General features: G+C 50.9%; 1 protein-coding gene across 3 annotated transcripts in view; it reads left to right on the top strand.

Moving 5' to 3' along the window:
* NEXMIF (neurite extension and migration factor) overlaps nucleotides 1-25,539 on the top strand; it is a 162,749-nt gene that overhangs the window by 101,019 nt on the left and 36,191 nt on the right. For 2 of the 3 annotated variants that reach the window (XM_040084263.2, XM_040084264.2), the window contains exon 2: nucleotides 13,981-14,115. The exons of the other annotated variant lie outside the window; for it this stretch is intronic. The gene's annotated coding sequence lies outside the window, so the exon portion shown is untranslated. The remainder of the gene's footprint in view (nucleotides 1-13,980; nucleotides 14,116-25,539) is intronic. 3 annotated transcript variants of the gene reach the window in all.

Raw genomic sequence — 25,539 nt, 5'->3', positions numbered from 1 at the left:
AGTGCATCTTGCTCATCCCTGAAAAATGCAGCTCTTCTTTTTCACCAACACTTCCTTGGTTTTAATTGTTTGTTTTTTCTCCAAGCTGATCGTATTTTGGGAACTCTCAGAAGGTGCACGACTGATGGGCTTGGGTACATTAGGAAAAGGAGTCGATGCAGTGAGGTGTTTCATGCAAAAGCCAGCAGCAGTAAAACCTTCTGAGAAGTGTCGTTTTCCGTAGGGTTGGGGAGGAGTTGCTTAGCCCAGTTTATTCAACACATTCCTTGTCCCACACAGCTGACTGCGGGGACACTCAGGGGTCTCCCTGGACTTAAGAATGGTTTTCTTTACAGCCTCCTTGCATTTGAATGTATTTTTTCCTGTCCAATTTTGCGTTCCTCCAAAAAAAAAAAAAAAAAAAAAAAAAAAAAAAAAAAAAAAAAAAAAATCCAAAAATAACCAACCAACCAACCAAAAAAAAAAAAAAAAAAAAAAAAAGAAGGGGGGGGATGAAAAGATGGTCATTTTTGTTGAGGTTAAATGTAAGTAAGGACTCAGTGCACTTGGGGATGGTGGTAAGTGGTTGCCCTCCCTGCTGTGTGTTGTTGGGTGACCACAGCGGTGGCTGACGCCTCACAGAGGTGCTGTGGCTCAGCACTGGCAGTCCAGCTGCTGGATTTTCCCTTCTCCAGGGTGGCAGGTGAGTGTCCCTGGTGTCAGCGCCTGTGAGTGTGCGTTGGCGGCACTGCTGTCACCTCCCCAGGGCCTGCAGCACCGGCAGGTTTGCGTTACAGGAGGCTTTCCGGGCTGGTATTAAGGCGAGGAGCTCTTGCCAGCATTAATATATGACTGTATTAGATCACCCTCGTTATATTTCGAGCTGGAATGATTTCAGAGGCGTTGGGAGGCGGCGAGGGCTCTCCCGTGCTTTCTCCCCCTTGCAGAGGAGGCGAGGTTCAAGCGTTGCTTTCTCCTCCCTAGGTGTGGCACGGCTCTGGTGGGGCTGGGAAGGAAGCTTCTCCTGACTGGGCTGAATTGCAGAGTGCCTTTAGGTCCCACTCAGTTTCCCAGTGTCTCCAAAGAGCTCTCCGTTTTTGAGCCTTGATGGTGACTTGGAGGGAAAGGAGGGGAAAAAAGAAGGGAAGCTTTTGTTTGGGGCGCGTTGCGTTGTGCCCACCTGGCAGGGTGGCAGTGTGGCTGTGCTCTGCCAGCTCCGTGCTCTTCCTCGCCCTTCCAGAGCCCCCACGGAGCCTGGCAGGGACTGGGATGTGCAGGGGGACCGGGGTGCGTGTCCTGTAGGATTTCCCTGGCTGGTGACTGTGCTGTCTCCTGAAGAATGAGTCGGCTCCGTGTGGAAGCAGAGCTGGATCCACAGGGGTCAGCACGAGCCTCTCCGAGCCTTGGTGAGCTTTTAGATGAGGCCCTGCAGAATCACTGATGGCGGGTTGGGGTTTGTTGGTTTTTGTGTTTTTTTTTTTTTTTTTAATCTGTGCAAGATCTTAAAATATATTAGGGTTAATGAAATCAGTGCAGTTGGGAAGCGCTGCCTGTGACGGACAGATGGCCAAAAGCGCTTGGAAGTACAAGTGGGTTTGCACCAGAAGGAGAGCCGGGATCTGGCTGGCGGATGCCACGTGCCGTGGGCATGGACTGGTGATGCAGCAGGAGGGAGCACCCTGAACTCTCACCCTGCTGAGGTGGTGCTGGTTTGCTCCACCTCAAAGTCCCAATCCTGCTCTCCTCCCGCTGGAATAAATTCCACCCCATCCGTGGAGGCAGCGTTTGAGCTCCCAAGTAAAATCTTTTCTTTTAAAGAAAGCAGTCCTTGTCATAATTAAAGATATATGTGTGCTTTCTTTTCTTGTTCAACTCCAGCAGCCACTGAACACACTTAATAACGTTTTTTTGCAGTATTTCGGCGGTATGAATGTACGTGGAAATTACAGCAAAGGCATCATTTTTTTAACAGCTGTGTTTAGTTGAATAACAGATTTAGAAAGTGCAGACTTTAATTAATCTGTGTTTTCTGCTGGGATTTCAGCACCATCTGATTTACTTTTCATGGCTGAAAAGTGTAATTGTAGTTTTTTTTCCCCTTTAGCTGTGAGTTTATCCTCCCAAGAAATCAATTTGGTTCTTCTTTTTCTTAAAGCCAACTCGATATCAAACTGATGGTACCTGGGATGCAAGGCAGGTGATGCCCTGGCTGGGGCTGCTGCGGAGCATCTGTCAAATGGTTTGCCTGGAAATGCTGTTTTTCCTCTTCCCTGCCTCGCTGTACATCACAGCAAGCATCCAAATCCCATCCTGTACTCTGGGGCTGGAGGGCAGGTGGGTGACTGGAAGGTCAGGACTGGTGTTACTGGAGAAACCTCTGATGCAGGAAGGATTTTTATCTTTTGTTGGTTGGAATTACTGTGGGGCGACTCTCTCTGCGCTTGCTCCTCATTGTAAAACACGTTTGTGTGAGACTGTGGCTGTAGCTCTGCAGATGTTCCTCTCAAAAAATGTTCCTCCTCAAAAAATTCTCTCCTGGAGGTGCTGGGGGATGCCTGGGGATCACAAACAGTGGTGGAAGCAGAGTCAGGGATTGGGGAGCTGATGTTAAATTGCATTTCTCATGCGCTGTTGATCACTCATTGCTCTGTCGCTGTCAGGATTCACCTGTGAGTGTTGTGAGCACGCAGAGGTTCTGTGGATCTTTGGGATTTTTCTTTAAAAATCAGCCTGTTGCGGAAATGTGTCCTTGCCCCACTTCTGCTTTTGCCCTGGGACAAAGTTCCCTGTGCGGAGATGAGAACTCATGTCTGAGTGGTTGGAATTGCTCAAAGTTGCTCCTCTCAGTGTCTGCTGGCTCTGGAGAATGCACAGGGGAATGAATGTCCTTATCATCCACATCCTTGTGTGAACCAGCCTTTTCTTCCTTGGGAGGGTGTTGAGGCCCTGGCACAGGGTGCCCAGAGCAGCTGTGGCTGCCCCTGGATCCCTGGCAGTGCCAAGGCCAGGTTGGACACCGGGCTTGGAGCAGCCTGGGGTGGTGGAAGGTGTCCCTGCCATGGCAGGGGGTGAGGCTGGATGATCTCCTGGGTCCTTTCCCACCCAAACCATTCCATGATTCTATGAAGAAGGAAAGCTGTTGGGCCCTCTGTGAGTAGAGATGCGCTCCCAGCAGCGCTCCTCATGGGCTGGGTTGGGTGGAAGGAAGTTTTTTACAAAATGAGGGCATTACTTGTGTTCTTGGAGAAGTCTGTGTGATTTTAGTTACTGTCAGGTGTGCTTTCCCCCCGTTTCTGTTTTCTGAGGTTGGTGTGGGGTGTGGTGTCTTGAGGGCTTTGTGTGCAAAGCCCACAAAGGCAGAAGGGAAGCTGCACTTTTACAGTCCAAGTGGGACTTAGGATGGCTGCTAATCTGAATAAGATTTAAAAAAAAAAAAAAAAAAAGAAAAATCTTGATGGGCTTTAAAACTCATTTTAATTAAGGTTTTGCCTTTCATCTCACCAAAGCCCTGAATGAGCTCCTTCATTCTCCCACAAATGTGCACAGTCCCTGCTGGTATAGGCACTCAAACACAAGGAGAGCTTCAGCTGAAGGGTCAAATCCAGACTGGGAAACATCCTGTGCCCAAAACGAATTAAAGCAGGGCTTGGGCAGAGTTAAAAAAGGCCAAATGACCCAGCTGTCTGCCTGATCTGGAGCGTGCTGGGATTCTCCAGTGGGGTCCTGTGCTTCCCAGCTTTATTGAAGAACATGGGACTGGGAGAGCTGCTGTTACCAGCCCGTGGAGCTGTGGATTTGACAGGCTGCTTTCTTTGCTTTGTACAGGCTTGTCCACACACTTGTGCCTTTTTGTGGTGCTCCACACCCTTGGATGGTTTTGCTCCACACCCTTGGATGGTTTTGCTGCAGTGATTTTTGCTCCCTGGAAGTTTGGGAGATGATGCTTGGTGGGAGGTGGACACAGCAGGGTCCTGGGCCCAGGATGATGCTGTGAGCTGCACTGAATGTCTGGGGTTTCCAGGACATTCCCGGTGTGTTTTCCTGGGGTGATTTCTGCTAAAACATCTTCTGACACGACATTTTGGCCTCGGTGAATTGGTGGACAAATTCAGCAGGGAATTTTTTGAATAGCTCCTCTCTGCAGCTCTCGTGCTGTGCCAGGTTTTGGCTGAGGCATCACGTTGGTGAGGAGCCCTCCCTGGGGAGGCATTTGGGACAATGTGTGCCAATCCTCCATGGGGTGACCCGGTGTCGGGGTTTTGGCTTCTTTTCAGCCGCTGCCGAAGCTGAGATTGGAATATGAGAGATGCAGTTTTTGAGTTTGGACTTGGATATCCATTTATTAATTCTTGTCTATGCTAGAGCCTCACAAGCCGTGGGTTCTGCAGTACCTCTAGTTAACGAGGTGCAAAATTGATCCCTCTAACTCTTTCCAGGGTTATTTAGGTGCTAATTACCCAATAACGAGGTAACACCTGTATTATTTATATTTCTGACCCAATAATGACCACGCAAAGCCCGCAATGCAAGCCTTTTCCACCCAATTACAGAAAACCACCCAAACCCAGGGAGAGGAAGGTGAAGGACTCAGGCAACACCCAAATCCTCCATCTTGCTCCATATATTGGTGCATACTAAGATCCCGAAATCGAAGTTTCCAGAATTCCGGCGGCCCGGCGCGCAGCCGCGCCCTTCCCGCCCGAGCTGCCAGCGCGTCTCCGCGGCGGCTGTTCCGCGGGGTGACCCTCTGGCTGCGGAGTTTGACCCAGGCACGCTGCCAGCCCCAAGGAAGGCTGACAAGTAATCAGGAATCGAAGGAGCCACCTGCACGCCGCGGGGAGCCGCTCACCGGGTGGCGGGCGAGCAGCGCCAGCGCTCGTCGCCGAGCCTTGTTCTCCAGCCCCGGCTTCCCAGGGAGGCGGCGCGGGAGGGGGCTGCTCCCCGCCTGGCTTCTCTGTGCCCTCAGGGGGGATTGTGAGAGGGGTGTGAGGGTGGGAGCGTGGCTGTGTGGGTGTGCCAGGACACTGCTTCGTCACGGGGAGAAGCGAGGGGGGAGTGTTGGGAGAGATGGGGTTTTGGGCTGGAGCATCTTTGGGGGTGCTGGTGCTGCGGCACAGGAGAGGGGGACAGCCGAGCTGAGCCGGTCAGCATGTGAAATTCCCAATCCTTTGGCTGTGTGAACCCCCAGCAGGGAGCCTGGGAGGAAAACAAGGCCTTTAGAAGAGCATTTTTATCCTCTGCTGGTTGGTAAGAGTGGCCCTGGCGGGTGGGAGGGAGGCGGAGGGGTGGCGCGGTGTGCGGGCGCTGCTGTGTGCTCACCCAGCCCGGAGCTGCCAGCTCCCCGTTCCCGCTTCATGGGCAGGTAGGGTTTGTTTTGGAGAGGGAGAGCGTGAGATGCGCGCGTGGCCACGTAATCGCTCGTGTTTTATGTGGAAGGAAGGCACAGGAAAATCAGCACCCCCCTCCAGCCCCACGCTGCCCCACGCCTGTCACCCGCAGAAGGATCCAACAGATCCGATTTTTGGCCTCAAGCTAGGATAGGCCTTGATAGGATCTCTTAAACGCCAAGGGAACTTCACTCCTGCCGTTCTTCCAGGGGTGCAGTAGTGGATTCACAGCAGTCCCTGCCCTCTCCCTGCTGCGCTGACTGCAAGGCGAGGGGAAGCCGGTCTCCAAAGTGCCGCGAAGGGAAACTCGCTCTTGCGAAGCTGGGCCTAAAATGAAGGGTTTTTATAGCATACAAATGTTACCTACAGCTATTTATACACCCTCCTCAAAGGCTATTTATACCCTTCCCTGCTTTTGTGCTGCTGGCTGGAGAATATCCTCACATTCGATGTTTTCGGCAGCGTGGGACGTTCCTCAGCCGTCGCCCGACTGCAGGGGCCGTCTGTTTCCAGCATCATTCCTGGAAGAGGAGGGCGATCCACGGGCTGCAGCCGCCGCCAGGGCTCTGAAAGCAGGCTTGGCATCGTGGGTGCCAGCCTGCCCAGGGGGAGAAGGGGATGAAATGCCTGATGGTAGCGGTGTTGGTGGAAGCCGTCGGTCCCTACGGCTGAAGGGGGTGGCTCGTTGCGTCCAGGGTCAGGAGTGAGTTTCCCCCGCCTTCCCCACACTGTGCAGTCGATCAGGAGCAGTGTAAGGTTATTTTATTGTTTCCAGGAGCGCCGGACCCAGGCTCCCTGCGGGAGGTCGCATGCTTGGCTTGCTGCATCATTGATCCAGCCTGCCAGAGAAATTCTTTATTCCTCTTAAATGTGGACTTGCACTTAGAAAGCAAACAATCCTTTAACGTTTCCGAGGCTGAAAGCAGAAAAACGAGTGGCTTTTGTCATCAGGGATGCTGTCTTTTTTTGATCGCTCTGGGAATCCAAGGGAATGTGCTGCCCAACAAAGAGCAATTTTGTTTAAAAAAAAAAGAAAGGGGGAAAGGGAAGGGATTGCAGCTCCCTGTGCTCTGGGTAATTGGGGCTGTCTCCTCTGCAGCTACACGGCACTCCAGCGGCTGGCTTTGGAAGCTGAATGGTTTTCAGGTTTCCCTGACTCACGCCATGAAGTTCCCAGTTCAGTCTGTACTGCTGTGCCGAGTTTGGCAGCCACTCCTTCCTTCAGATATTTGCTTATGGCAGATAAACAAAAATATCTTCATTATCTTTGGAAAAATGCTGCGTCCTGTTGAAACATCATCGCTGTGCCCGAGATTGGTTTTGTTTTTAGAGATGCTGATGGAATGGCTTTTTGTGGGAGGTTTTTCCCGGAGGGGTCTCCAGGAGCACAACCTGGTTTGCCTTGGTCTGCTGCATTTGAATTTTGAGTTCCTGCAGCTGAGGTCGCCTGTGTCACTGCCACTTATTTACAAGGCGTTCACAGGGCTGTGGTGCACAGGGAGAGGTGCTCCTGAGCTTTTCCAGCACTGCTGGGGCCAGGACAGCACTGATGGCAATTTTCAAATAGCATGGAAGGCAGTAACGCTTCCTCTCCGTTGGTGCTTGGGTTTTCTTATCCCAAGCAGAACTTTTCCAAGCTTGCAAGTTCTCTGGGTGCTGCCAGTGGGGAGATGCTCGTGCAGTGTTTGTAAATCCTCCTCTCCTCCATTCCCCTCACCCCTTCTGTTGTCCCTTTCTCCACAACGATGACAGGAAGGCGACTTTCTGTCATTATTTTGTGCAGAAAGAACCTTCCAACTCCTCCTGAACCCGCAAATGGATTTCTCAACCTCCAGCCCTCCGAGGTGTAAATGAGATGGGAGCGGGGGCTTTGCGCAGATCCCACCTTCTCGCCAGCAGCCTGCTCCCTGCCTGCTTCATTTGACATTTTTCTCCCCTAATAGGAGTTATTTTTTTTTCCAGAAATGCCCCCCCAAATTTGTTCATTGCCAGCACTGCCAAGCTGGCGTTGGGAGGTGCCAGCGCTGTGTGGCACCAGGGGCAGGGACCCCCAAATTCTGCACAATCGTGATGTACTGTGCGGCTTGGGCAAAGTGCATCTGTTGCCTTGGAAACAAATAGCAGCAGTGAACAACTCAATGAAATTTATGGAATCAACTTCAATAAATCTTGATGATAAACGTGCAAAAACATACCCAGTTTGATGAAGACCTCCAGTATGCAGATGTGAAGGATTGGTAGTAAGTTATGTAAGTGCTTTGGCGCCGATTTTGGGCTGCCACGGTCGTGTTCCTATAATATGGGCTTTTTTTTTGTTGTTTCTGAGGAAGCTGTCTGCTGCTTTTCATGGATATGGCATTTAATTTTAATTTCCAGGGTATATTTTAGTTTAATTGGCATGCTGGATGATTACAGTGGGTTGTTTTGTCTTTTGCGAAGCCTGATTCATATCGAACTCGGGATAAAAATAAAATCGAGAGCGGTGGCAATCCAAGGGTGCGCAGAGGGCCGCGTCGCCCGCCTCCAAGAAGGGTGCACAATTTCACAAATTAATTAAAACAGTTATGTAGGACATCTCCCTAATTCCTTGTATCAGCCTGTGAGTTTCACAGACAGGGACAGGTCAGGGATTTTGTAGTTACAGCCAGATTTTGCTCTCACGTGGAAAGGTGTCTCTATTTACCTGTGCATAAGGACAGGGTAGGTTTATTGTATCTCAGCCAGTGATATTTTCTAAAACTGATACTTTTCCTTCCTGGTTTGACCTGTGGATCGATGAGGGTTCAGGAATATCAGCAGACTTGTCTGGAGATGACGTTGTAAACCTTTAACACAGCCCTTAATGCAATGAGATGTTTTCCCATTAGTTCCCTCGCCTCTTCTCCTTACAGGGCCTTATTTTCACAATTCTCTGCCAGGTCAGGAAGCACTGGGAATATTTGTTTCTTCCTTTTGAGGTGTGCTGGGCCGTTTTTTTTGAGCAGCTGAAGGGCTGCATGAGGCCAGACTCTTCCTCCATCCCCTCTGCTGCAGCCACCTCGTTCTGCTGGGCTGGGACCCAAACCCCAGCCTGCCCCCATGGGCAGGGGTGTCAGAGAATCCCACAGTGGGCTGGGTTGAAAAGAACCTTAAATCCCACCCAGTGCCACTGCTGCCATGGCAGGGACACCTCCCACCGTCCCAGGCTGCTCCAACCCCACTGTCCAACCTGGCCTTGGGCACTGCCAGAGATCCAGGGGCAGCCACAGCTGCTCTGGGCACCCTGTGCCAGGGCCTCAACACCCTGCCAGGGAACAATTCCTGATTCCCAATCTCCCATCCAGCCCTGCCCTCTGGCAGTGGGAGCCATTCCCTGTGTCCTGTCCCTCCAGGCCCATGTCCCAAGTCCCTGTCCAGCTCTCCTGGAGCCCCTTTAGACACTGGAAGGTGTTAAAGGGACATTTTCACCTTTTAGAAGTTGCCTGCCTGTATCTTGAGCCAATTTCTCTGCAGAGGTTATTTTTCCCACCCTGCCCAGTAGGTGCTTTGGTTTTGATGGATATTGGAGCTCTCTTGGGTGAACTGCTCATCTCTGAACCTTGCCCCTCCCTTTGTCTTCTCTTGCACCATTTGTTCTTACTCCTGGAATAAAATTGTTCCAGAGCACAAAGACTTCATGTTAGTGCTGTCCTTGGACTGTCAATGAGTGAAGGAAAAAAATCCAGCTGGGATCCAGCTCCTGCCCTGGCACCCGGATTGCTTCCGTTGTTTCAGACGCACCGCTTTAATTTGTTACTTGGATCTGCCCAGATTCCCAGCCAAGCCCTGGTGTTGATCAGTATCTTCCAGTCCACAAAGTCAGTGCTTCCCTCAGCCCTAATATGTTGTATGGATTAGGAGAATCCCTGTGGGTGTTGAGGATCACGCCTGCAAATCAGCCCAGGTCTGGTACTGGGGCTTGGGATGTGGCTCTGCAGAACCTGGTGCTTGCCCAGAGCTCAGAGCGATTGATTTTAATTTATTTAATGCTGGGTGTATTCCTCGCCTTGGCTGGGATCAAAATCTTGAGTTTTCCTTTAGATTTCCTCAGGTGTGGAGGGCTGGAAACCCAGAGGACTTCTCCAGAAACCCCGGGCACGTGGGACGGTTGCTGAGCTCTGCTCTGATGTTTACAGACCAGCAGAGCTCTTCCCATTAACATACAACGGTATAAGACAGCTTGAACTCCATTAGGAGCTAAATTTAGTGTCTCACTAACTCCTTTTTGATATGTTTTTATAATTTCAGTGTATTATGACACTTGATTTTCAATTTGCATGAGTAAATGAGCCTCTTACTAAGTCAGGTAAAAAGATTTTTCAGTTATCTACCATGAAATAAGACATTAAAAAAATAGTGAGAGGAGAAAGCAACTTATCCTTGACATATTTAGTTTACATTTTTTCCAACTGTGCTGACTGAACATTTCTAACCATTAATGATCCAATAAAGCTGTTTGTACCGCTTTAACAGGCTAAATAATTTCACATTAGGAATACATTTTGTAATTAATTTAGTATTTTGTGGGGGAACCCTATTTTTGGAAGATACAAATTTACATTTAATTGCACTCACAATCTGACTTGGAAGATGCAGCTAGTGAAAACTGGCCTTTTATGGTTCACCTCCAAATAGGAAAGTCCACGGAGGCACTTAACAGTAGTGAACAACTTTAATTGGGATTTCCATGACTTGTTCAGTGAATTCCTGCAGGGTTCCTTAAAAATACCCCCTGGGTAGTGAAGCTCCTGCAGCTGGTGAAAGATGAGACCACACACCTTCATCCCTGGGGTTCCACCAGCTTCTCTTTCACCGACGTGGATTTGTGGGTTGGTTTTTTTCGAGTATTTCTGAACTTTAATTCAGGATAACCTTGGCAAGACCTGAACAACTTTGGGATTTGCACTTCAAAAGTATTTTCCCTCTCATTTCCTGTTGGAGAAGAGACCACCCAAGGCCCTGCTGCCGGTGGGATTTGAGGGGTGTGCGTGGGGAGCATCCCTTTGTTTTGTTCAGGTGATGAGCAGCAAGGAGGTGGCACTGGTGAGCCTTTGGGTTCTGGTGATCTCACGGGGAGGTAAAAGTTCCTCTGTTAATCACCCAGCTTTTTGACTCTCTCCATCTCTCTGGACACCACCAGCTTTAGGGGTTTTTTTGTGTTACTCATATTTTTTTCTTCTCTTTCCCCTCGTTTCATTAACAGTGACAGGTGCTTTTAATTAAAAAGAAAAGACAAAACAAAATCCCGAGTAAAACAAAAAGAGAATATTCTAATTTGGCGTGACATTATGAGGCAGGATGGCTCCTGGCATCCAAGGTATGGAAAAGGTCATCTTCCACAGCTCCAGCCTTTTGCAACAGTGGAATTAAGTTCAAACTCAGGCTGGTTTTGAAGTCTTAAGTCTCTCCAGGGATTCCTTTCATAACATCTTCGAACTGGATAACACTACAGTAAATGAAATACACTGCACTGGATTAAAGGGTTATTTCCCCTGTGTGTCGAGCTGACACAGAATCCCAACCCTCAGGTTGCCTCTGAGTTGTCTCTATCTGCTGATCCCCTCCCTGCTTTACATAACAGCTCTTGGAGTTTTTTGCAGGGAAAGTTTTTGCCGTTATTTATTCGGCTTCGGCGCTCGCGGAACGATTTTATGCAGCGAGGAGCCGAAATAAAGCAGCCAAATGGGAAGGAGTTTAACGGGACATCAAAACAGGAGGGGAGCGACGCAGGGAAGAGCAGAGCTGCCTCTCCAGGTCTGCGGTGCTGCTCTGTAATTTGTAGTGAAACACAAACCGTGGCCGCGCCTGCGTTGGCGCTCACGCGTTCCGCACGGAGCGCGCAGTAACGCCGGGGCTGAGAAACGCTGCTGTGCTCCGAGCCGACTCTTCCAGCAGCTGCAATTTGTCAGGGGTCGTTGGCACTGTGTTTTCTTGTAGAGCAAATGTTCCTTTTGACTTTGAACTTGGTGCCTGGTGCAGCTCGTGCAGATTTTGTTGAGGGACGGGCGCCCAGGCTGCTGCCATCTGCTGAGCTCCGGGGGAAAACCAGTGCCTTGAAATCCTGGAGCACTGGCTCCTCCAGTTCTGCTGTGCCATCCCGTGGCCGGTGCCCTGTGCCAGGCTGCCCTCTCCGTGCTGGGGAACGTGTTGTCCCCCAGCTTGGCATGGCAAATCCCAGTGGACATCGACTGAACCTGCTCTGGAGCTGCACAGATGATCTTGGTCCTTTGTTTCCCCCACCAAAACTCTGATTAAATCAAAGACCTGTCCAAAATCATGGGGAGTCTGAGAAATGCAAAATCTCCAATAACATTTTGACAAGGAGAAGGGAGAGAACTGTTTCTTCTCCGTCCCTGGCTCCTCCCATTTTATTTTATCCGAGGCTGGCTGGGTCAGATGGAAAACAGGAGTTGAGTTTTGAAGTGTTTATTTAAGATAAAATGGATCCTCCATCTGCTCGAGGCGTTTGGGCGTGGCAGAAACGGGGCGCTGTGCTCTGTGTGTGCCTCTGGATCCCGTTCTTGGTTGAACCTCTTCTCCCACACCACGGTTTTCTCTGGATGTGCTCTTGGGTGCCTCTGGAATAAGCACAGCTCCTCTCAACCAGCCCCAAAGAGCTGGAGGGTCGATGGGGCTGCTGCTCTTCTCCAGGATGGGGAGATGCCCCTGCTAACTCCGACATGCTTTGTCTCCGTGGACTTTTGGGATCAGGTGTCGGGACCTGGGGCTCCGGGGAAGGTGCACACCAGGATTTGTCCCTGCTGAAGGGTTTCTGCCGGCCAGGAGGTGACCCCAACAGGCATCAGGTTCCTCTATGTTATTCCAAGTGTTACGTGCATATAAACACCCACACTCATTAAAAACACGTGGGAAACGATACTCCGGGGATTCTGCTGTCCACGAGTAATTAAAATCAACTTTGTTTTTAGATTTCCCTCTCACTGAACAACCCGGGAGCAGAAGCAAGGGCAGGGAATTGTATGTCCTGACATTCCCGAGACAGTCGCTGTCTTTCCAGGTGGTCTCAAATCTCCCTGGAAAAGCTGGGACATACTGAAAATACGCTCGGAGCTTTTAGTGCTTCCTCCAGATTATTTCTTCAAGTATTTAAAAATATATTTTATAGCACTAAAATAAATGTCAATGAGTCTGCATGGCTTGGGGCTAACAATAGTTTTTCTATTTCCATCCAGCAGCCTGGCAGGGCATTTGGCAATGGAAGAGCTGGATGTGGAGACCTGGCTGTTTTCTTTCTGACTCGGTCCTTGATGTCTTGAACAGTTTTATTCTCTTGTGCTTTACTTTCCCTGTTTTGCTAAATAGCAGTGAGAAAGCTTCCTTGCTTTGTTCAGGCACCTGGGATTTATCAAAGGCCTCTGGGCAAGTGTTAAATGCTGAGCTGGGTATAAAAAGCGTTATTTAGTGTTATGTTTATACCTCTTCGATGTTAGCATGTATTTTTATATACTCCTTGCAGTGACCTTTGTGTTTTTCCAACCAAGCAGACAATCTCCTTGACTCAGGGGGTTGGTTTTTTTTCCGCTGCCTGCCGTGGCATCTTCGAAGAGATTTTGTAAATATGCTTTTTTTTTGGGGGGGTGCATGTTTTCAGTGTTTGGGCTGGGCCTCACGGTGCTGGAGGTGCCAGCTGCATACAGAGGATGGAAGAATTGCCACGAGGAAAACAACGGCGTGGAAATCCGTTCCTCTCGTTCCTCGCCTTCCTTGTTTTTCTCGGCCGCAGTCAGAGGATGTTTTAAGGATCCCGGGCTGCCATGTTTGGTGGGCAGCGATTTGGGGGGTCTGCAGAGGAGCAGGGCACGGGTTTGGTGTGGGGAGAGGTGTAGGAGTAAATGGGGTGGCAGGAATTCAACCCTGGCGCGGTGTCAGGCAGCGAGCCCTGCTCGGAGCAGCTGCGTTCCCCGGGACTGCGGGGAGCCAAATGGTTTGTTTGTCTGTTTACGTGGATATGTGGGGCTGTGGAGGGGAAAACCACTTAGCAGAAATTCTGCTATTAAAGCAGATGGTGGGAGATTAATCTGGTTTTTAGCAGGGGGCACTTGCTGCTATGATGACCACGTTATTAATTCCTTCCCGTGCTAGGGGTCCTTCCAGGGGATAGGGGGATTGTGTTTCCTGAAGCTCTCGGCTCCTTCCTCGCTTTCTCACGAGCTGATGTGGTATTTTGGGAAGCAGAGGAGCCTTTTGGGAGGGGTGTTGTTGTTGTTGCAGTTTCTCTACCCGTGCGCCTTCCATGCTGTCCCCTGCTCCAGCCCTTTCCAGTGCTCCTGTGGCAGCTCCAGCTGCCTCCTGGCCCTCCTGCAGGCCAGCAGCAGCCCCTCTGCTGCTGCTCAAACGCTGGTTGTTAGCCCGGATTTTCCCTTTTTTTCCCTTCCATTTTAGAAATTGCTCTTTTTTTCCCCCCTGCCGTATCGCTGACAGCCGCATTCTCCTTGACAGTTGTGATATTTGTATGTGTGCATAAAAACAGTAGGAAGCATTTATGTAGGTGTCACTAATTTAATTTGATATAATCTGATCCGTACGTATAGGGGAGCACTGCTCGGCGCTGAAAAGGCTTCTCTTTATTTTGCAGTCTCCATCGTCATCAGATACAACTCCTGTCATTCTCCTCTTCCATTCACCTACCCAAAGACCAAATCTGGAAATAGTAACCAAAAGAGAAGCCCACGTCACGCACAGAGCAGGGAAAGGTTGAAATAATTGAGGGGTAAGTGACTTTTTTTTTTTTTTTTTCCACTCTCACTCCGTGTGTAAAGCTACAGTAGGAAGTGCAAGACTGTGTAAAGAAGCTGTTAAGCGCACACACAGCTGCTCTGCGTGCAAAGAGGGGAAAAAAATATGACTGAAATGCTGCTTTGCTGATCAAAGAAAGGTGAGAAAGCGCCCGGGAGGGGCAGTTTGGAGCGCTGGTGCTGGTTCTGCTCGCCCTGGATCCGTGTGTGCTCCTGCCTGGCTGGGAGCAGAGGCTCTGCACAGGCTGGCCTGGCTTTGGCTGGTCTGGAGGAGCTCCCCAGCCCAGAGGGAGCCGGGATATCGGAGCCTCCCGCTGCTGAAGAGCTCTTGTGTCATTTCCTTCTCTCTGCCCCTCTTCAAACCCCTCTCAGCTGGGCTGGGGAGCGGTGTGCGTGGGGCAGGATGTTTTGCCTTGCTCCTGCTCTCCGCAGTCCCTCAGCTCCCTGAGCTTTTCCTGGAGAGCAACCTGGCGGTGCCCGTGCCTGGATTTTCCGAAGGGAAGCGGTGCTGGGGGCTGGAGGAGGCACAAGCTGCCTGGCAGAGCGAGGAGGCCTCTCCCTGGAAATGTTTGCCTTCAGGCTTTCCTTTTGCTGCCAGCGTGGCGAATGAGATAGGAGGAGATAGAAAATCAGCTTTTGTGAAATTCAGAACCCCGGCTGAAGCATTAGTGAGCTCCAAAAGGGGGGGAGTTGGTTTTCCCACCCCATTCCCAGCTCTCTGCTTGCATATATTGTATTTCCACACGTGTTCTCGTGTAGATGGACAGGATATGCCTTCGCTTGCATTTGAGAGCTTCTCTTTAAACATCTGGGGTTTTCTGGTTTATCGCTGTTGTGGGTTTGTTGGGGGGTTTTTTTTTGGTTTGGGTTTGTTTTTTGGTTTTGTTTTTTTTTACCCCTGCAATGTTTCTTCATGCAAAATTCATATCTGGGAAGGGCATCTTAAATCCCTGCTTCTGAGTCAAAAAGGGAAAGTATGGAAGTGAAAAGAGAGATTGTATCGTTTAAGAAATATGATTCATGAATTAATCCTCGTCTGCTCCACCATCTGTGGTGTGTGTTTCAACACAGAAACCCTGGGTTATATCTCTTTAAAAAGCTTGCTTCTCGCTGATTGCCTGAGTTTGCTGTGGCTCTAACGGGGAATTTGCTTCTTTTTGGGGAGAGAGTGGTGGGATTTACTCCCAGCCGGGGTGGGCTGCCCCAGCCTGTGTCCGAGCTGTAGGTCACTGAGGAGAGCTCTGTGTTTTGGGAGGTGCCAGCTCTCTGTGAAATGCCAGGAGCCTGCTGTGCAGGCAAAGCTTGTGCATGGCTGCTTTTGCTGTGAATCTGTGGCTGGATCTCTGGAGCAAGAGATGGGCAGCGATGGCGGGGGGTGCAGGAACCTGTCAAGATCCTTCTGAAAAAGAATTGACTCTTTCAGAAATGGACTAGAGCTCCGAAAAATGAAGCACTGAGGTAGTTCCCATCCACTGTTTGCTGGTGATGTTTTTGTGATTTCTTTGTAGATAAAGAGGGAGGGGAGCTTTCCCATCTTGGTCCCAAAAAGAGGCTGCCATGCTTTGTGCTTCCAGGAGAAATTGAGGATGAAGGGACACCGGGAGTTTTTAGGGGTGACCTTTTTCTGATTCGATTCTTTGAATTGTTTCTCAGATTTTTGCAGGGTACAGCTTCCCTTTTTAAACACATTTCTCAGCTTCCCTTTCCTGCAGCGGGTCAGACCTGGGACGGGTGAGCCCTTTTCCTCCTCCCTGGGCAGAATCCCTGAGCAGGACAGTTCCACTGCTGCAACCTCCATCAATCCTTTCCCGGATTGCTCCTTTTCCTGCTCATGGGATTTGCCCCATCACTTTTTCTCCCAGCTGGTAGAAGCTGGAGTGTTTTTCCCGTAGTTCTGGAGGGGATTCCGAGGTGCTGGAGGTGGTGGATGCCCTCAGCCCTTGCCACAGCCCCTCCTGTGCCTGTGTGAGCACAGCCCTGCCTGGCTCTGCTCGTGCTGATGGATGGAGGTGATCCAGGAGCTGAGTCCCCCAGTGAAATACTGCGGGTTTATTGCCTTCCCATTCATCCTGGTTTCACGCCTTTCTGCTTCCCTGACTCATTGCCATCCAGCCTTTCCTTGCAGTTCCTGTTTGCTCTGGGAACACCCACTGGACACAAGGCTGGAGCAAGGCTCTGATGCTTCCCATTGCTTTGGGAGCTGCTGTTTTAATTGAACATCTAAAGCCAGGATGGGAAAGGAAAATGCCTTTTTTGCAGGAGCAGCAGTAAAGTGTTAAAGTGAAGGAGGATTTGGGGGATGCTCTGTCCTTCAGCCACATGCTGAGCCCATCGAGGCTCTTCCATGGTCCCTAAGAAATGTTTTCCCATTCCTCCCATTATCACCAATCCCACTCAGCAGGGAGCCCTTGGATGTGCAGGTGCTTGGTGACACAAAAAGTCAACTCCACAAGCACCCAGAATCCCAGTGCTGCCATCAAGAAGGGAAAAGGGTGTCAAGCAGTGGCTCAGCAGATGTTCAACCCAAACTGGAATTAGGCTGAAATGCAGCACCCAGGGAATGGCTGGAGCTGTGTCAGGGAGGGTTCGGCTGGAGATCAGGAAAGGTTCTTCTTCCCCCAGGGAATGGTCCCAAGGCTGCCAGAGCTCCACGAGCTCTGGGATATCGCTCCACGGGACAGGATTGGATTGTGTCCTATGCAGGGCCAGGAGCTGCATTCAATCATTTTGTTAATCCCTTCCAGCTCAGGATATTCCGTGTTTCTGTGACACACCCCTGCATGGAAAATGCTGCTGGGAATGCAGGCCAGATGGGCTCCTGCCTCTGTCCACCTCACCCCCACAGACACACCTGGACGTTCACGGATTCTGCCACTTGCTCGTTCCGTGTGTGCCTTTACAATATTTTGCAATTTTGTCTATTTCTTAATTGCCTCAACCATTTTTGTTTGGAGAGGGCTTCTAAGCTTGTTTGCCATCCTTTATCTGCCCCCTGCTAGTCTGGGAAGCAGAGATGGCTTCCTGGGGGCTCTCCTGCAAACCTCCACCACTGTCAGTTGTGTTGGATCCTGCTTGACACTGGTAATCACTTCTCCAAAGTCTCCATAAAACACGGGTCGTGGACTTTGTGCCTGGAGAATGTGCTGTGTTTACCTGCATGGCCAGTGTTGGCATTCTGTGAAATAAGTTTGAGCCCCCACAGAAGCTTTGCTGGTGAAAAAACCCCACCAAACCAGCAAGAGGTAAAACAAATCCTATCAGAAATGGGAAACAGAAGCAGCCCAGGCAGCTTCCGTTAGCCACGGGTTTTAAAAAACAAACAAACAAAAATTACGCTCACCTTTATTTCCACCACAGTGTGGGGTTGTAAATGAGGGCTCTGGTGGATCCCCCAGCTTCTCCTCGCTCTGCAGGGTCCCCCCTGATCAGAGAGTGTCCCCTGGCAGGGTGACAGTGCTGGTGGCAGAGGACATGTGACTTTCCTCCAAGCTTTCTCGTGGACAAAGAAAGGAGAGGCATTGATTCCCCATCAGTTCTTTAGGACCCCAGTGAAACAGCTGCTTGTTTCTCCTAAACAATCCCGCCAAGACGGAAATTGGCTGGTGTCTGTACGGACTTTTTTTTGGATGGGGAAAATCAAGCAGTAATAGCTGGAAAAATAATACGGGCTATGAGATAATAGATGCCTGAGGGATAAAATTAAGCAGTATTTTACAACGAAGGAAGAAGGTTTGGCAATAAATAGTTTGCCTTTGACTTGCTTCTGTTTGCCAGGGGACTGATGTTGTTTGGGGGAGGTTGTCCTGGGCTGGATTTTCCAAGCAGATGTAGGAAAACAGTGAAGGTGTGGAGGATTTTCAGTCCCTCCCAAGGAGGCTGCTGCCAGCCCGGGGTGCAGCCCAAACTGCCTGCGTGTTGGATGTGACAGGGATGTGACACTGGAGCTGCTGTGGGAAATCCCACCCTTGCAGGGGGACGTTCAGGAGAGAACAGCAAGGTTTACCAAACGAAATGGGAACAGGACTGGGTTTAAATGCCATAGAGAGCCCAGAAAGGGGCGTTGGAGTGTTCAGCACCCCAGCAGGGTGCGAGTGGAGGTGATTCCCACTCTGCCTGTGTGCTGTGCTGTGCAGAAGCCCCTTCCCAATGATGCCACAACAGTGGGATTTATTCTGCCACCTCTCCATCGTGTGCTTTTCCGTAACTGCTCCGTGAGCACCTGGCTAAGGAGGTGAAATTTCCGATTTCATTCGGAAATGCTGTTTTCTCCATTTCGGGTGCCTCGTACCACCGTCCCTTTCCACTTGTGCGCAGGGAATGTGCCAAGGTGGGCTGGGAAAACACTGTGCTTGCCTCCTGGTGCCAGTGAGAACATCCCAGGGGGTGCAGGACTCTCTCTGCTCCAGGGGCACCATCGTGGTGGTTCCTCTTCACTTTGCACAGAACGAAAGCGCAGTTCTAACAGATCTGCAAGCCCTAATCCCACCTTCCCAGGGATGGATTTGGGTGCAGCAGGTTGAGATTGGAGATCTTCAGCCCAGGCCAGCTGCTGAGAGCTTTTCACTTCCCAGAGCTCAGGCCAAGCCTCCCCGCCAGGGTTTCCTCAGGGTGGATGGGTCTCGGCAGGGTTCAGGGTCCTGGCTGTCCCCAGGAGCTGAGCTGGGGATGCTCAGCACCTCTGCAAACGAGGCCAGGCTGCCTGCTGCATCCAGAATGGAATCATTAAGTCCCTGTGCATTAAGGCTCTGTTTTTATTCATGGAGTGTAATGTGATTCATTTGCCCTTTTGCTCTCGTGTTGAGCAGGCCGTCATCTCGTATGCATCGCTGGCTGCAGGCACAGCTCAGGCTCTCTCAGTTATTATTTTTAGGGGTTTGGGCTGCGAGGGAGCAGACATTCTCCTCGTGTGCAGAGCCCAGTGGCCACAAACCCGCTGCTCTCCCAGCCCTGGTGGGGAGCACTTAGCTGAGCTCAGATCTCCCTCTCCATAGCTCCCAGCGAGGATCCTTTCTCCTCTCCAGCCCCTCGTGCCAGGGCACTGCTGGAGCCCCTGCACCTCATCCAGGGCAGCACTGGAGGAGGGACAAGCTGGGGGAGCATCCTTGGGTGTCCCAGTGACACCCAGTCCCCACCTGCTCCTGGGTTCAGCTGTTTACTGGGGAACCCAAATCCCAGGCTTACGGATGTGGCACAGGATCCTGCCGATACGAGGTGGATGTAGGACGGGACCTTGCTCTGCTCGATGAGCTGATTAAAAATGGGTGAAGGACGCTGTGGGTGCTCACTGCTCTTAGTGCAGCCGAGGAGGGAAATTATTCCTCCTTGGAGTCAGAAGAGGGAAGACACCAAGCAGGGCAAGAGCAAAGGGTACAAAAGGATGGACAAAATGCACTTTTTTAAAATGCTGGCATGAGAAACATCAATTAAGCCACTGATTCCTGAAGAGTATTAATGATTTAACCAGCTGGAGTCACTGCCTCTCACAGTGGGACAGGCCCAGAGCGCTTCAACTCTTCGTGTTGGATCTCCACCTGCAAAACCAGTCAGAAATTCCCTCCCAGCCCCGGCTCTGGTGGCCAGCCCTTTTTAGTCACAAAGCCCTGAACTCTGTCCTGCTGGCAGGTTCCAAGTGGTCACCCTGCGTGGCCCAGTGACCGTCACAAAGTCCTCAGGTGACCCTGAGGTTTCTGATGCTGCAGGGTCGCAGCACGTGTGAAAATCAGGGAGATTTTAGAAGCAAAGGGCAGGAGGAGGAGAGTTAACTCCACGCGTTCCTTTTCTTTTTTGCCTTGTCCTCTTCTTCTTTGTTTTTATATCTCCCCCTGTACACTTCAGAGCCCAAATCCATGCTGGGAAGGACTCGGAGGAAACAACATCTGAGGCACAGGCGAGGGGCAAGGCAGGAGCGTAGTGCTTAAATGGATGATTTTCTTACACTTTGTCGATGGGGAGGCAGAAAAGGGTCAGGTGTGGCTAAAGATAACAGGGTAGGGTTTTCAGAAGAGCTTGGAGCCAGGAGCAGTTTGGGAAGGGGAGGTTTTTAGCCTCCAACGATTTGGGAAGACAAAAGAGGTGGAAGCAGGGAGGTAACAGCGCCGACCTTCTCTGCTCTTTGTTTGCAAGAAATGCACAAATCGCTGCTGATATCGCTGAGTGCTTTCCTGCTGCTTTGTGGCTTGATTTGGAGCTGCAGCCGTTCCGAGCCTGGTTCCAGACTTCCAAAAAAAAAAAAAACAAAACCCAAAAAACCCCCAAAAACAGAACAAAACAAAACAAAAAAATCCCCCCAAAACCCAAAACAACCGAACAAATCCCGGCCGACGGAATCGTAATCGATCCCTCCGTGGTGCCCGCCGGGAGGACCAGGACGCCAACACCTTCACCTCGCATCAACCCTTGATCCTGGGTGGATTTGGTACAGATGAGTGCCTTTTGGAGAGTTCCAGAAAGGTCACAAACAGAAAGGGAGCTTTAACAGCAGTGTAGCAACCAGCTGGCTGCGTTGGGTTTCATTTCACTGCCATAGTAGCGCCAGGAGCCTCGGTGTCGGTACCATGCCCACCGAATGCCAGTGTCCCCCGATTTTTTGTCAAGAGACGAGCCCGTAAGAAGGTTATTTTCTTCCTGAAGAATTTCTCTCAGGCAGTAATGGGCTTTTTGGAGGGTTCGGTCCTCGTACCCAGAGATGTAAGGTGGGTGATTTACAAGGCACTGTGCAAATGCCAAATTGTTAGGCAGAACTGCTGCTGATTTAGAAGGCAGTTAAAGCTCTGAGCGTGCCAAGTGCCAGTAGAGTGTTTCTACAGATGGAATAACTGGAAATATTGGAGGGATTCCAAAGGTTTAATCAAATTCAACCAGGTTTTTTTTCCCTTTTTTTTTTTTTCATTTTTCTTTTCTTTCTTTTCTTCTTTTTTTTTTTTTTTTAACTGCAGAATTCTCTGAGGAATGCGGGTTGGAATAGTAGATTATTCCACTGCCTTTAGTACCGTGGGGGAGATTTTCACAGATGAACATAAAGCAAACACACGAGACTTTGAAGCAAACACATGAGTGGGTCTGTAAACGAGGGCTGGAGCAGCAATGCCCCGAAATGTTGGACCAGAGTAGGGAACATCTCAGATCTGCTGGCAGGAGGCTCCTTGGAAGCAGAAGGATGGGTTTGCACAAAGGGAAGTGGCAGCCACAGTGTCCCTGGTCCAGTTGTGCTGGACCCAGGCAGGTTTTGGTGGGATTCTGGGCATCCTCTCCGTGCTCACAGTGCAGTGCTGGGACGTACATATGCTTCTGCACAGATGCCCACCTTCCTCTAGTCTTGTTGACAGCCTTTCCAAGGCTTCTGATTTAGCCAGACCATATGTGCTTGGGCATGGAGATAGTGGGATGTGGAAAGAGCAGCGCGTTATCCTTGGGCTGCAAACACCATCAGGAGCAATTCCCAGCAAATTCTGTCGGCGCAGGGATCCAGAGCTGCTGATCCCGCGCCGCAGGAGCCATCAGAGGCCGTTCCTCCCCTCATTTGTCAAAACCGGGGTCCGCAAAGCCGCTTCCCTCTGTTCCATCCCCAAACCAGCTCCCGCTGTCCGCTCCTTGAATGCTCATCCAAAGCACGGGTGGAGGCCACCAGGGAGAGGGGAAATGGTGTCTCCAGGTGAAGCTTTGCTGCTGAGGACCAAGCTGGGGAAGGGGTTGGAAATTTTTCCGTGTGTTTTCCCTTGTTGGTACAGAGAATGAGGAGCCCATCGCCGGTTGTGGCAGCAGGGTTTTGTTTGGGGTGAGGTGGCAGGGTTGGGGTGTGGATGTGAGGAGTGGCTGTCCCAGGAGCACAGCTGGGCGCAGTGCTGGAGCTTTTACCTTGCTGGCTGGGGTGGGGAGGGATTCAGCAGAATTTTGGGGTTTTGCAGACAGCCTGATTGGATCCATTAATTGTCATTTATTTATTCTTGTAAGAGGAGAAGTTTCCTGCTTTTCCTGGGGTGTTTGGTATTGATCCTCCCTGGAGTTGGGGGCTGTCCCTCCGAGGCGCTGCCGTACTCCCGGCGCAGACCCCGTGTGCCTCGGAGCCGCGTTTCTCATGGAATAAATCCCTCCAAAGCCATTAGCCTCAATGCCACAGTCTGCTGCTCCTGCTTTCCTGCCCCCACCTCCACCCTGCCATTGATCCAGCCTGCTCCCTGTTTGCTGCAGTCAGGGCTGCCTCTGCCGCTGCGCACAAATTGCCTCAAAATTGAATTGGTTAAAACCATTTCATAAACATTCCCTCCCCTTCCTGATCCTGGCCACTGCGCCAGCCGGAGCTGGAGCTTTCGTGTGATTTTACCTGGAACGAGGGATGGGGCAAGATTCCCAGTTTTATGCGTGTGTTTGTGTGTGGGGGTTTTTTCGTTTGTTTGTTTTATTTAAGTCAGTGTAAAAATTAAAGCTGATGTGGTTACAGGAGTCAGGTCCCTGAAGGAGCTGTTTTCCATCTGTGGATCTGTGTCCTAGGTGGTGTATCCTGCTCAAAGGATGCCTTGGTGTGCCTCAGCTCCTCCTGGCTTTGCAGGGATTAGGATTCTCTCTGCGCCATGTGCCACCAGCCCCTCTGAGGCGAGAGCTCTGGTGCTCGTGCTGCCGTGCTGAGCCGTGCTCTGGCAGCTTCGAGGCGCCAGGATTATTGTTTTCCTGCTGATGTGGTTGTGGTCTAAGCAGGGGCAGCTGGGAGCTGTGGAGCTGTGGTGTTTTGGAGGTGTTTAACTGAGCACCCCGGCGTACAGCAGGTCCACAGCGGGATGGTGACGATGCCCGGGGTTTTGGAGCACATCCCTCCAAAGCACCTGGGGATTGCAGGCAGGAGCTGAGCCCATGCTCACCTCCCTGGAGCTGAGGAGATGTGCTGACCTACAGAGGTGCAGATGCCTCTGCCTGGGGCTGCAGGAGCACTCTGAGCCAGTGACTCAGGAGCTCCCTGTATCAGACACGTCCGAACGCAGCCAAAAAGCTGTGGAAGGAAGGCTTGGAAGTAAGACATGGTTTTGCAGGTAGTTTCGAGTGTCACCCCGAAAAGGTGTGTTTGTACTCAGTGCTCCCAGCAGCCGGTGATGTTCCATTGTTCCTCATTCACCATCCGTCCCTCCAAACTCCTCTTGGCTCGCGATCCTCTCACAAGAGCCCTTCTGCAGCAGCGTTCCTCTCGAGTGCTGCTATATCAGGATCCATCGATCTTGTCATAAGATCATCTGCACCCAGTTGAAGCCCTGAGGGTGGAAAAGTGGCACGAGCTCTCTGTTCCTCTGGGGCTGCTTTGGTGCTGCTGAGAGGCTGGCTCGGGGTGGGACTTGCTTGGATCTTCCTTGTGGGGTCCCCATCGCCCAGCCCAAGGTGATCTTCTCCCCCCAGGAGGTGCCCAGGACCCAGCTCCGCCTCACTCCTCTTAGCCACTTTGCAAATCCCTGTGGAAATCTGCCTGAATTCAGTTTTCTCCCGGGATTCCTCCTTCCTGCCCTTGTCCTGCAGTCTCTGCCCCAGGAACACCCCTTGCATGTCCTGGGGTTGCCTGGCTGCGCCTTCCCAACACTTAGGAGTTTCCTCTTGTGTTACACCCAAAGCGGTTCGAACGAGCTCCTGCAGGAATATTTTCCGTGCCTGCAGATCCTCCCTGAACTCTTCTCTAGCAACTTGCCTGCGGGAGGTGATGGTGTGAAAGGACAGCAGACACATCTTGGGAAGCCTCAGGGTGCCCTCCCCTGTGACCTCCCTGCCTGTTGTGCCTCCTCCACCCTGTCACACGGTGCTGCTGCATCCAGTACATTTGTCTGTGTCGTGACATCTGTACAGGCTGCTTCTTTTCACTTATAACAATGATTATATGAAATTAGTGGGGTTAATGGGGGTGAGGCCCTGGCCTAGAGCTGCTGAGGCTGCCCCTGGATCCCTGGGAGTGTTCCAAGGCCAGGTTGGTCATTCGGGCTTGGAGCAGCCTGGGACAGTGGAAGGTGTGGATGGAATCAGATGTTCTTCAAAGGTCCCTGCCAACCCAAGCAATTCTGTGAGTCTTACTGACAGCCCCGAAGCTCACCCAGAGAACCCACCAGCAGCGGCGCAAATTTATTTGCACATTTTAGTTCAGACAGCAATTTCAGTTTCTGCCTGGGTGTTGTCATTCCTGTTGTCCTGTCAGGCAGGCAGGAGGTATCTGTGCTGCTGGTGCCTGTGTCACCTCAAACCAGGCTCAGCAATGAACCTTCCATCAGGAAATCCTTGGTTTGCTCCTGCTCTGGGGCCAGATTGGAGCTGGAGATGCGCCGCTGCTGCCAACATGTTGTGGTCCCAGCCCTTCTTCTCGTCCTCAAATTGTTCCTTTACACCTGTTTTGAAATGCTATTACCCCTGGAGCCTGATTCCCTCTCTTCTCCCAAGAAAAAGAGAAGGAAATTTGCCTGGACAACGTTGTGTGCCCGTGTTTTACAGCACTGACCTGGTGTGCCACATCCAGATTGCACCCCAGATCTGCTGAGGTTTGATCGGCGGTGTCATCCTGCCCTTGCTGGAGAGGAGAGGACAGGACAGGGAGTGACACGAGGTACAGCCCAAAACCCCTCACCTGAGGGGCCTCTCACCTCGGGCAAACTGGGTGCTCCTCGTTGAGGTTTTCCAAGGAGAGAGATGGAATCCCACCCCAAAATGAGATTGTAAACCGGAATCTCCTCTTCTGGGACAAGTGCCCCAAAGAACAGTGTTCTGAGGCTCTCTCTCAGGTTTTTCCTCTTTTCTTTTTCAGACAGAGCAGAACATTTCTTTCCAAGGAAATAGAGAAAACATGAACTGTCTCTTCCTCATCACTCAGTAGTGATTTTTTTGTCAGCTCCTGGTGGTTGTTCCCCTGCCTTGGAGCTGACAGGGAGGCACAGGGATGTCCCTGGGGCCATCACTCACCTGGGACCTGCTTCTGCTCTTCCCTCTTTCCACCAAGTGCTCATCCTGTGGCTCTTGGCCAGACAAGGAATTTAGTATTCAGGAAGTTGGGAAGTTTGACTGTCCTTGGTCTAATTAGTTCCTTGAGCACAGGGGAGCTCAGATCACAGTTCAAATGGCTGTAATTTGAGTGAGCTTGAGACAATAGGAGAAGATTAAGTAGCAAAATTGTGTCTATTACTTTGGCCAAAAAAAGAGAAAAAACTGTTCAATTTGAGTAGAATATATAATTTTCCGAGCATGAGGGTTAGGTATTAATGTGGACTTGGCAGAGCTCATCATTTGTAAGACTGCACTTGAGAGTTCCTCACGTGCTGAGATCTGAGCTCAAGGCTGGAAGTCGAGCACAGCTTTCTGGAAATCCTCCTCCGAACAAAGAACTGCCCTCAACAAAGAGGTGACTGGGGAAGATTTAATTGCTTATTTTTTTGTAGGAGGTCCTCCTA

This window comes from Hirundo rustica, chromosome 21 (genome assembly GCF_015227805.2).
Source record: "Hirundo rustica isolate bHirRus1 chromosome 21, bHirRus1.pri.v3, whole genome shotgun sequence".
Lineage (NCBI taxonomy): Eukaryota > Metazoa > Chordata > Aves > Passeriformes > Hirundinidae > Hirundo > Hirundo rustica.
This window is presented reverse-complemented; position numbering and strand designations above follow the sequence as displayed.